A 10,176-nucleotide genomic window follows, 5' to 3' on the forward strand; every position below is an offset into this window, starting at 1 on the left:
TGAGAAACAATAAATCTTGATATTCATGGAAAGATGCCTTCAATGCAGGTGCTATTGGGCAGGACAGGGACTCCTTCATGGCAGGGGGCTCCTGCCTCCTCTGTGGTGGGTGAAGAGCTCTCTTGAGTGGAATATTAGGAAGGAGGCCTGTGTGTGTTTAGCAGTTTCTAGGTAGCGCCAGGTGGGTGTATGTTTTAAAGAAAGCCTGGGAATAAGAGAAGCAGGCAGTTTTCAGAGGGCTGCCATGTTGTCCCTGTTCACACAGACAGAAGGAAAATACCCACCCTGCACCATGTCCTCACTGCCTGCTACCCCCGGCCTGCCAGTATCTGAGATTTACCTCCACCTTTGCTAATTTGGAATGTGGATAAAATTTCCCTTTATCTGCTTTCCAACTCTCTACTCATGAACCCTTCAGTGTCTTCATCTCCCCATGCAGAGTTGGGTGCATTCCCACAGAAAGGTGTGCCACGGAAAATACAGCTGATGCAAACTGATCAGTATCTGCCTTAAAGAGGGAACTCGCTACACTCTCCTCCCTTTCCAGTCTCTACTCCAGGCCCTGACCCCACCTCATCCATCCACTTCACAGGAGGGCCACCCAGACTGCTGACCACCCCTGCCCAGGTGGACATTTTGGACCCTCAGGAGTTTGCTTGTGCTGCGGCCACTGCCAGAAATATTTTCTTCTCCTTCCATCCCTCTCTCTGTAAACCTCCTCCTGGGAAAATTTCACTAATCCTGAAATTGCTCATTTGACACTATCTCCTTGATAAAGCCCTCTCTGCCCAGGTAGATCAGCCTCCTCCCTCCATCTACCCCCATATCACTCCATCTACCCCAGATACCTCCATCTACCCCCATATTCCTCCATCTACCCCCATATCCCTCTGCCTATCCCCATATCCCTCCAGCTAACCCCATATCCCTCCATCTACCTACCCCTGTATCTCTCCATCTACCCCCATATCCCTCCATCTACCCCCATATCTCTCCATCTACACCCGTATCCCTCCATCTACCCTCATATTCCTCCATCTACCCCCATATCCCTCCAGCTAACCCCATATCCCTCCAGCTAACCCCGTATCCCTCCAGCTAACCCCGTATCTCTCCATCTACCCCCATATCCCTCCATCTACCCCCATATCCCTCCATCTACCCCCGTATACCTCCATCTATCCCCATATCCCTCTGCCTACCCCCATTTCTCTCCATCCCTATTCTGGCTCTTGCTTCCTTCCTTGTGCCATTTTTGCTCATATGTCCACTCATCTTCATTTTTCCGGGATTGCATGTTTGAAGGACAAGGGTTGCTCCTTACCTAATTCTGAGTCCCCATTGCCTGGCCCTGGTAAATACTCAGTATGTTTGTGGGATGGGTGGCTGAACAGTGGAAAGAACAAATAGATCAGGTAAGGGACTCAGAGCAGAGCCTAGGCCGGAGGAGGGAGCAGGGCCTGCAGGGACCAGAGAGAGGGGGGTGAGTACAGGAAGCTGGGGTGCTGCAGAGCAGCATCCTGTCTGCTCCTCATTCTCACCAGCAGCTGCCCTGACGGTATTAATCAAGGCCAGAGTGCGTAGAAATATCAGTCCACTGTGTTCTATTCAAGTTCCCTGGAACTAAATTATGTTGTCAGGATCGGACAGAGCAGGAATGGAAAAGACCAGGCTGGATGACATGGGGCTGTTAAAAGGAGATGAATGAGCCCAGTGGTTTCCATTCAATTTTTCAAGGTTTCCCAAGGCAAGTCTGACAAATACCACCTTATAATTCTCAGGCACCCTGCGCAGTCTCTTCCACACTCTCATTTTTTTCATTTCTGCCCGTCAGATTAGAAGGACAAGGGATTCTTCTTTCTGTCTTACACCTGGGGAAATGCAGGAACTGGCATGAGGGGAGCACTTTGACCAGAGTCAAGGTCAGGCCAAGGTGAGGGCAGGAAGCAGAAGTCTGAGCTCACAGTGTAATGCCCACACCATTACCCACCTGCTCAGTTTCCTCTACGAAACGGGGCTGGCCAGACCTGCCTCTCAGGGCTGCAGCAGAGTCTCAGGGAGATCATGCACTTGAAAGCACTTCTAACTGAAAAAGTGCTGTTCATTTATTCAACCAGCACTATTCGAGTACATACCGTGTTAGTATGTACTAAGCCGTGTTAGCGCTTCTTATTTAAGAGTTGCTATAAGAATGTAGAAAGAGGCTGAGAACTAGAAATAGATACACATGGGCTTCATATCTGCCTCACCACTCAGTAGCTGTGTGATATTGAGTTGGATATAAAGCCTCTCTGACTCTCTTCAGGTGATTGTCAAGACTGAATCAGTTAAAGACACGACAGCAGCCAGCACAGTTCCTTGCAGGAAGAAAGTTGTAAATAAGAAGTTACTGAATCTGAATGTGTCCTCCCACACGAGAGCTGGGTGTCTTTCCTCTTTGCAGGAGGAGCAAGGGATGTTCAAGGGATGCGTGAACCTAACTTCCAGCTCTGCGGCGTGCTGCAGTGCTCAGCATATCTCACAACCCAGTGGTGAGTAAGCCTCTGCTGTAAACAAAGGACTAATTAAATTAGCATAAATGATTTTATGTAAATTAAAGAGCCACGTTGTAGCTGCTTATTGGTAGCAGCATCAGTTCCTGCCACTGCACAGGTTTGTTTAAAATTAATGTGCATAAATGCTCCAAATATCATATTATTAATAATGATAATAATGTTGATGAGGATAATAATAAACATATTCTCATAACAATGCCTCCTGGCTGGTTCTAAAGTCACAGCAGGGAGTGTGCTGAGTGTCACAGATCCTCAGGGAAGCAGCCAGATCACACAGCTCCTTCGCAGCCTCCCAGCCTTCACTCATGGTGCCATTTTGGTTTCTACAACTGGATTCTGCTAACTTTTGGCCTCTTCAAATCCTGTCCGTCTTTCAAGGTCTTACTCAAGGCCACTGCTACGAATCAGCCCAGTCAACCTGAACTATATAAAGCTCTCTCCCTTCTTTCAATTTCTGAAACAACTTTTTCCCATCACTCTTTTCACCTATTAGCTCCTGGAACTCATCTCAGATCTGTAAGGTAGGTGGCAGGTATATTTACGATTCCCATTTTATAGATAAGCTAATAGAGGTCAAAGAGTAAAAGCTACTCAAGGTAACATAGCTAAGAAACTACAGAGCCAGGACTAAACTTCCCCCCAGCTCATGTATACCCAAGAAGCACCTAGCCAAGAGATTGGCATATAGTGGATAATTAATGAGTGTTTTTTAGGAAAGAGGGAGAAAGGAACATGTGAACAAAGGGATGAGTGAATGAAAAACTTTGCAGAGTGAAGTGGTTAAAATCCCTCAATATAACAATGACCATCCCTCTTTATTACTACCTATCCAAGAGTCAATCCATCAACACAACTTTTTTTGTTACTGACCACATATTGATAAACACTCCCTGAGTCTAAGCCCAAACATCAGGCCATCCATGTTGCTCAAGGGAAGACATACCCAGAGCCCCTTTGTGAGAAATTTAGAAAGGAATCCCACCCCAAGAAGGCTTGGTAGTTGATCAAGAGTCCACTTCACCCTTATGACCAGTTGCCAACCCACACGACCACACGTGGTTGGCCTAGACTCAGCAAGGGCTAAAGGATGCTAGAAAGGAGCACCGCTGCCTCCCCAGAGTCCAGTGTTACTCCTGCTCCTCATGATAGCATCAGGCAGGGGCAGGGACTGCCTGCCTAGAGGTGTGTGTGTGAGTGTGTGTGTGTGTTCCACTAGACTGTGACATTCTCAGCTACCAGATGTCAAGGGTTGTAGGGAAAATGTTGGTTTCTGAACCAGACCAACTTGGGTTTGAATTCTAACCCTCACCAGCATTGTGGATAGAATTCTGGGGACCCAAGTACCTGGATAGGAAGAACGATATGCTTCAGTTACAAATGCAGGCAACAAACTACAGTGGTATTTGCAGCAGCTGAGATTTTTGTCACTGGTAGAAACTGAAGTATTCTCCTGCGATTAAAGTGGTTGCAGTTATTTCAAAGTACTGAACACAACAGGAGCCAACAAAGTTTTTGGTGAAGTTCCAGATAGTAAATACTTTAGGCATTGCAGACCACGCACTCTCTGTTGCAACTACTCAGCTCTGCTGTGGTAGCTCTAAAGCTGCCCCATGTGTGTGTGCGTGCTCAGTCAGTCGTGTCCGACTCTGCAACCCCGTGAACTGTAACCCACCAGGCTCCTCTGTCCATGGACTTTACCAGGCAAGAATAGTGTAGTGGGTTGCCATTTCCTACTCCAGGGGATCTTCCTGACCCCTGAGTTGAACACACATCTTCTGCATCTCCTGCATTGGCAGGTGGATTCTTTATCACTGAGCCATATGGGAAGCCCTAGAGCAGCCATAGACAATAGGAAAATGAGTGGAGTGGCTCTGTTCCAATAAAGTTTTATTTACAAAAACAAGTGGTGATCCAGATTGTAATTTGCTGATTCCTGATCCAAGTCATTACTTTAAAAATACATTTTAATTGTTCAGCTCAGTTCAGTTCAGTAGCTCAGTCGTGTCTGATTCTTTGGGACCCCATGAATCGCAGCACACCAGGCCTCCCTGTCCATCACCAACTCCCGGAGTTCACTCAGACTCATGTCCATCGAGTCAGTGATGCCATCCAGCCATCTCATCCTCTGTCGTCTCCTTCTCCTCCTGCCCCTAATCCCTCCCAGCATCAGAGTCTTTTCCAATGAGTCAACTCTTCACATGAGGTAATACATTTTAAATTTAAAATACTTTTAAAACATTTTAATTTTAATAATTAAACATAATTATTAGAATCCTGTTATTTAGTATCTTAATAAAGAATCACATAAATTAATACATCAGACTTTTTTTTTAGTAATTTGAAATCTGTATTTCAGTATCATTGGTTGCCCTTATGAGCCTATACATTTTGTTTAATGCATTTTAAAAAATTATTCTGAGTTGGGGTCTGTGACTTCACTGGTCTAATCAAGGGGGTCCTTGACCCACTGGAAATGAAGAACCCCCTATTATTTAATCTCACTCAGCTTTAGTTTCCTCATAGCATTGGCAAAAGCAAATAAGAATAATGTCCGTGTTAAAGAGTTCTTGTAAGAATTCAACGTAACTATGAATATAGACTTCCCTGGTGGCTTAGACGGCAAAGCGTCTGCCTGCAATGCGGGAGACCTGGGTTGGATCCCTAGGTGAGGAAGATCTCCTGGAGAAGGAAATGGCAACCCACTCCAGTACTCTTGCCTGGAAAATCCCATGGATGGAGGAGCCTGGTAGGGTACAGTTCACGGGGTCGCAAAGAGTTGGACACGACTGAGCGACTTCACTCAGCACTCATGAATAGAGAAACGCTTTGTTAAATAGAAAGAACTATAGAAACTTAAGACCTGAACGTTTCCGATTCCTCAGCAGTGCCTGCTACAGTCCTCTGTACACAGTAGGCATTGAGCAAATGTTTGTGCCAGTAGGATTAACTGAGCCCAGGGCCTAGCAGCCCTCCCCCAGCAGGCTTCTTGTGCGATATGTGAGGGAGAGGGAGAGAGAACCCCAGAGGCTGTAAGGATTCTCTCACAACTGCCTCTGCAGAATTCCCAGCCATCACATCTATTTAGACATTGCACTGGGGAATGAGAAGAGGAAGGGGGAGACGGCCAGGGCTCTGAGCGGAGACTTCCTGCTGATGCAGCAGGTTTTAAGAGCGCGACTTTGCACAGTTTGTGAAAGCACATGAACCTTGAAATAGAAATATGGACCCCTTAATTCATCTCTCCGTTATTTGATAAAGTATAAAGTAAATGAATGCAGAACATTTTCCCTTTAATTACACAAGGAGAAATGGGTGGGGGGGTGGAGATGCAGGGGAGCAGAGGATCGAGGGTGAGGGGCATTTTCCCTTTAATTACACAAGGAGAAATGGGTGGGGGGGTGGAGATGCAGGGGAGCAGAGGATCGAGGGTGAGGGGCCAAGGTGAAGCACTGTGCTTCCGAAGCAACTGCACCGCGTGAAGGCTGCCTGCATGGGCCGCCCTGAGAGTGCACTGCTGGGGAAAGAGGTGGAAGCTATAGGCCTTTATGAAGCCTACCCCAGAACCCCACGGCTTCCAGTCAAGATGCATTCTGACACGGCACTGGGACAGGGCATCTCTGCCCTCAAACGGCTTACAGTTGAGCTGAGAAAATAAGTCTGAAATGCAGAAACCAGGCACCACTACTGCAATGTGGTTAAAACCATGTGGTCCAGCCCCACCTCTGGGTGGGGGACCTGGCCGCTGTGAGCCTTGCTGTGCTGTCACGAGGGATGGCCACCAAATATTTCCAGTTCTGCCCCATGGAGCTGACACCTAGCATGGAGATGGACAATGCAAATAAACCTCCGAGTAAATAATATGTCAGACATGGGCTCTTGGGTCTAAAGCCTTCATCTCCTCTCCCTCTGGATTCTTTGACTATCCATCCCTTTCAAACAATTGCAGATATAATCTCTGGTCGCTCCAGCAAGAGTGGACCCGAGTCAAAACCAATTTACACGGCAGTAGTTCAGACACATAGAGTCATATTATTTAATTATTTAAAGCTGGAATATCTCCTTCCAGGCTACTAAGAACTCATATTTTATTCAATTTGATTATGATTTGTTAAATTAAAAGGAGTTCTGGATAACAAGAGGATAACTTAAGTGGTAGAAGATGGGGGTTTGTTATGGATTGAATAGTGTCCTCCCAAATTTATATGTTCAAGTCTTAACCCCCGCCACCCTGAAGTTTATCTGTAACAGGGTCATTGCTGCTGTAATTAGTTAAGTTGACGTGATATTGGAGTAAGCCAGTATGACTGGTGTTTTTTCTTTTTTTAATTTTTATTGGAGTACAGCTGATTTATAATTTCGTGTTATTTTAAGGTGTGCAGCAAAGTGAATCCGTTATACATCTACCCACTCTTTTTTAGGTTCTTTTCCCCATATAGACCATTACAGAGTATTAAGTAGAATTCCCTATACTATACAGTACATCTTTTTTAGTTATCTATTTTATATACAGTAGATGTCCTTTTTAAAAGAGGAAATTTAGATACAAACCTGGGCACATGGAGAACTCCATGCAAAGATGAAGACAGAAATCAGGGTGAGGCATCTACAAGTCAAAGAAAGCCAAAGTTTGCCAGCAAACCAGGAGAAGTTAGCATAGAGGCATGGAACTGATTCACCCTCAGAAGGAACCAAGCCTGCCCTCACCTTGATCTTGAACTTCTAACTTCCAGAACTATAAGAGAATACCTTCCGGTGTTTAAGCCACCCTGTTTGTGGTATTTCGTTATGATAGCCCTAGAAAATGCATAGTGGTTTTAATTTGGTTTTCTCCCTGCTGAATGACTTGAGCAGGTTACTGGGTCACAAGCAGTCTACACAAGCAGTGGAGAGCAGGCAATGGGAGCCCACGTGTCTTGCCTCGAATCCTAGCTCTGCACTTCCAGCTCTAATATCCCACAGGTCAGAGGCACACACCTTTAAGATACAGCCAGAGAGGCCTTTTGCAAGCTACGAGGACCATCCTAACAGGACCCCAAGGAGAAACAGCCCTGTGGCAGAAGATGCAAAATAAAGGGACATGTGGAGCAGAGCTGGAAGATGTTCTTGCTGATGTGGCTGATTCCTATCACAGGAAGGGAGTTTTTGACCCACTCAAGTTACTGGAGACTTAATTGAATAGAAAGCTCAGAGTGGGTGAGCACAATCCCCATTGTGGGGGCTGTTGGGACGCTGTGGGGAGGCACACAGCTGCCATCGTGTTGTGATGCCAAGGGTTGATAGTCTCCTAAGTGACCTCAAGGTAATGAGCGTGGCCACTATCTTTGAATCCAGAGTCAGAGCAAAGGAACCTGCAGTTTGACCACTGAAAATGTCTTTCTGCCCAGTGAATTTAAGTATTGCTTATTAGTTTGATATACATATTTTGTTAATGTAAATATTTGCTCAGAGTCTGTCCTGAAATCAAAGAGTGACTTAGATTCCAGACCCTTCGAAAGCCCAGGAGCCCTCCTCTGCACTGCTCGCCAGGGAGTTCCCCAAAGAAGCCAGGTCCCCACTGTCACTCCCTACAGGCTGGACACCCTGCGTAATCAAAACCTCTATGGGTTTCTTGTAATGTTTGCTGCTAACTCAAGAAAGGGCTTGTTGAGACAGATTCTTCATCTTGTGTTAGAGTCGTGTGTTCCTATTCTCTGTCAAAAAAGAAGAAGAAGAAAGAAACACATCCCAACAATGGCACAACCTACCCAGCAAAACTGGCAGCTGTTCTTGGCCTGAAGCTGCAAGGCCTCACCGAGTCAGCTATGCGGTGCCAGCCCCGGCTCAGGCGCTGTGCGGACGGTGGAACAGAGCAGCAGCCAAGACCTGCTCAGAGAACAGGGCCGGCTTTCCCGGTACATCCTTACCTGAGCAGCCCTCGGGCCGCAGTTTCAGCAAAGAGCTGAAAACTGATGGTACCAGGCCTGGGGAGAGGGGGGTGGGCATGAGGGTGGCGAACACGCTGCAGTGGACCCGCCGGTTCACAAGCATCAGCCACGCTGGGCTGAGATCGCAGGCAGAGCATTTGTTACGGCTGACCCTCTGCATGTGGATCACATGTCGATGCAGGGCTGCTGAGTTCTTGAACAGGACCCTGGAGACTGTAAACCCTTTTGAGGTGACTCAGTAGCAAATTGAGAACCCATTCTGTGCTGGGGGCTGTTACAGGAGTTAAGATGCAATGGGAAATTAGTTAATAAAATAGCCAGCATTTCCTGCCTTCATGGAGCTTGTGTTTTTTCTTTCTTTCTTTTTTTTTTTTTTTTGAGCTTGTAATCTAACAGATTGAGGGTGGACAGTAACAACGCCATCTGCAGCATTTATAAAATTGCTTCAAGGACTCTGCCACAGCTTACAACGTGACTTGCAATGTCATTGTCCCTCTTCTAGGCTTCAGTTGGCTCATCTGTGAACTGAAATAGAAGCCAGCATTCTCTTGAGAAGATACTGGCAGTTTCCCATCTAGGCTGCATCCTTTGGCTAGCTTTATGACTAAAGGCAAGTTTCTTAACCTCTCTGTGTCAATGATGCTTCATAGGAGTGTCAGGGAAACAATCGAGTTAGTACAGGCCGATGGCTTTGCAGGTACCCAGCAAACAGGAGACACTCAGCAAGGGTTATTACTATACAAAGAACAGAATCTAGTGAGTCCCACTCCTCCCTCTGTTGTCTTACCCTGGAAATGCTTACTTCTTTCCAGAGAAAAGAGATGCTATGGGTACTTCTCCAGGTCTCAGCAGCTCTTTTTCTTCTGTTCACCTGACTCACTCACCTGTTGCTCCACACACCTCTTCACACTCTTTGCAGCAGGAAGCTGCCAGCCTTGCTTCCTGTAAGAAGCATGATGGCCCCTTGGGTGACAAGTCTGCTCTGGGGTCAATGTAGCCAGGTATGAATGTAGGCTTTGCTACCTCATAGCTGTGTGACCTCAGGCCAGTTACTTAGCTGCTCTGGAAGGCTAATTAACAGTGGCGACATCACAGGGCTGCTGTGAGGATTAAGTGGGAGGATGAGAAAGGGTACTTAGGATGGGGACACAGTGAAAAGAGGCAACATGTATGCCAGCAATGGGGCTTCCCTGGTGGCTCAGCAATAAAGAATCCGCCTGCAATGCAGGAGCCGCAGGAGCCGTGGGTTTGATCCCTAGGTCAGGAAGATGCCCTGGAGGAGGACAGGGCAACCCACTCTAGTATTCTTGCCTGGAAAATCCCAAGGACAGAGGAGCCTGGCAGGCTATAGTCCATGGGGTCCCAAAGATTCAGACATGACTGAGCGACTTAGGATGCATGCATGTGTCAGCAATGGTAATAATTAACTCCTACAATGACCCACAGCAGAGAAGAGAACAAAGGTGTGGTCCTCCAGCATGGCTGAGCTCTCTGTCCCATCACCAGCAGAAGATGGCCAACCCCTAGGAAGGCTTGGAAGAGCCTCTGAGAATTTCCACTAATGGCCTGAATAAAGACATGGAAAGCCAGCTTATTAAATTTGAGTCTGACATGAATTTGAAAGGAAAGATAAATGAATTGAATGAAAGTCTGATCCAAAAATCTTTCAACAGGTAGAAACGATAAGTGATAGTCAA

This window comes from Bos javanicus, chromosome 28, assembly GCF_032452875.1.
Source record: "Bos javanicus breed banteng chromosome 28, ARS-OSU_banteng_1.0, whole genome shotgun sequence".
NCBI lineage: Eukaryota > Metazoa > Chordata > Mammalia > Artiodactyla > Bovidae > Bos > Bos javanicus.